Source organism: Curcuma longa, chromosome 1 (assembly GCF_044706935.1).
Source record: "Curcuma longa cultivar G26 ecotype Majalengka, Jawa Barat chromosome 1, ITB_CL_G26_1.1, whole genome shotgun sequence".
In the NCBI taxonomy this organism is placed as follows: domain Eukaryota; kingdom Viridiplantae; phylum Streptophyta; class Magnoliopsida; order Zingiberales; family Zingiberaceae; genus Curcuma; species Curcuma longa.
In genome coordinates this window covers 25,256,585-25,259,139 of record NC_133861.1, presented here as the reverse complement: position 1 = coordinate 25,259,139, position 2,555 = coordinate 25,256,585, and the positions used below count along the sequence as shown (strand labels likewise).

General features: G+C 37.6%; 1 long non-coding RNA gene across 1 annotated transcript; it reads left to right on the top strand.

Annotated features, from left to right (window-relative positions):
• Positions 1-771: 771 nt before the first annotated feature.
• Positions 772-1,932, top strand: LOC141811725 (uncharacterized). Its single transcript, XR_012600197.1, has 2 exons — positions 772-1,310; positions 1,568-1,932. It is a non-coding gene; the product is annotated as an uncharacterized LOC141811725 (long non-coding RNA).
• Positions 1,933-2,555: the final 623 nt, after the last annotated feature.

Below are 2,555 nucleotides of genomic sequence, written 5' to 3'. Positions count from 1 at the left end.
ATTCCATCCAAATCACAAGGGGTAGTCGATTGAGGAAATAGTTGGATCTTACTCTTCATATAAAAGGGCAAGAAGACCTCATTTGAAACTATCTCCTTCTAGACAAAAAGATAGTTTTCGTTCCTCCTACAAGAAAACACCTAAGGTAGGTCTTCTCATGCTCTTCAATCTAAGAGAGAAGATTCATATTTTATTTCTATAAGAGATTTGAAGGTGTCCGTAAAGGAAAAAAGTAGTGATACCCCAAGAGTGGCTCATTAGAGGGTCATAGGTAGTGGACGTATGGATTCTTGGGAGAATCGTAAAACATGTTAAATTGCTAATATCATCTAGTTTATTTATTTTTTGTTTGGCTATTATTCTACTACAAGACTAATGATTTGTATGAAGACACACAAGCAAAGTCCAAAATTTTGAGACATACTATTCACCCCCTATTATCTCTCTTAGCAATCCAACAGGTATAGAGCATCCAAGATATCACAGGACAAGAAGGATATAAGTCGTGTTAGAGCAGCTCGAGTGATGATTTAGGTCACCTAGATTGGCAGCTCTATGGCTCGAGGTCCGTAGAGTTTAGAGAAAGTTGCATGATGCAAATCGAGGGACTGCAGGATGGAGAACATCAAGGCAGCAAGAATGATAGTTGATGGAGGCGGACTACATAGACGAAGAGTTGAAGGATGATACATGGAGGAGAAGTCAATCAACAGAATGCACTCGTGGCCAAGCTGACTATGCAATCAACTGATGGTAAGGTTTTTGCTGAGATGGGAACTAGAAAAGATTCGTTGCTACGTGACAATGGTCGGATTGGATAAAGCAGTCGACTAATATAGTACACACTAGTCGACTAATCAACAACATATCAGATTACAACAAAATAGATCTAGTTAAACTTTATTAGAAGCCTTTTATTTCCTCTTAATAGTTTTGAATGAAATGGAGTTGAATTGATCATTACCATAGAAGGATATTTAAAAAATCCCATATTATTTATTAGATCATTATGCATTATTAAGCTAAGTTTGATCATCAGAAATTGTACAAGCTAAAAATGTCTCCTTTGTAATAACTATATCTGTGTCTTAGATCATCATATACAGTTCATGTTATCTAAGTTGCGCTGGCACTACGGTTGTTGTGGAAACACAGTTTTAGCACTTTCACCAGTAGTTAATTTTTAACACATGAAATGTTCCTTGGAAGTCATTGGTTCTGTCTGTCCATCTTCCAGTATAATAATTAACAGTTGTTTTGCAGAACTTGCTCTCGTTTCGGAGGTATTCAAGTTGGATAAACCCAATGAGGTACGAACATGTTCTTAACATGATTCAAGACCTTATAATGTAAACTCGCTTAGCGCTAAAGCTAAATGAGTAGTACTGTCATCTTGATGCTGGCCAAAAGATATGGGAAGATCCTTCATTAAGTTGATTTCCTAGAAAAATTCAGTCATGGTTTGCTTTTTAGTATTAACTTGTGCTTGTTCATAATCATAGACTTGAAGAAATTTTTTTCTTGATCATGAAAATTTTCTTTTCTTTATATTGTTTTCCTTTTGCAGTGGAGCACTTTTACTTGGAGGGGGTATATACACCTTATTAGATAGATTGTTTCCTGCTACATCAATGGCCATGTGATAAGTGCAAACACAGAATGGACGCCGTGCATTCATCGAGGCCGTCTCTATTTTAAGGATGAAATTAAATTTGTACAGGAAAAAAATAGCCATCACATAGCGTTTATTTCTGGTGGCGTTAATAAGCATACCAGATGTTTAGTTAATCATCTACTTGTTATCTTTACTGTACTTATTTAATGCATATTATTGAGTTCAACCATGCCCCATTAGAACTTCCTCCAAATAGGCTAGAATCAATGTAATAGACTGATCCAATTCATATTTTTCCTTGAGCAGGGAATTATTAATGCCTCAATATGGATATATGGATCCTTCGCATAATCCCTGTTCACTTAACCACACTAACTAGTTGTTGGTGCCTCAACTTATGCTTCAGGAGGAGGTTAATCACCTCCTTCTGTTTAAGGCCTTTGTTTCGGCCTCGGGTGTTCCATGCTCCTATCTTCATGTTGTTTGAGGCGGCAGGTGCCGTCTAACAATGATTTTTTCCTTTCTTCTCTTGTTGCCTTTGATCATCCTGTATCTGCCCGTCTTGAGTGTATTGTTCCATTCTCTATGTCTATGCCTTCTTCATGCATTTATTTGCCAGTGATCTGGTTAATTTCCTGATCAGCTTGGATAGTTCCTCGCCTATCAATTTTCATATCAAGATACCAATCTGCAGCCGGGCGGTCCATGATGTATATTCTTGCATTACAGGCTGGGATTGATCAATTTTGATGTGAGATGATATTAGCTTCCCTTTGTGTGTCCAAGACCTGGTTTGTACCTTCGAGGGTGCTTCACATCTCTTTCAGTGTTGTTTGTAATTCTAGCACCAAGTAATAGCTGTGACATCCCAACAGGGTCATCCTCTGACCCTCTTGTATGTTGCTCACTTGTTTTTGTGTTTCTATGCCTCAACTGTGTT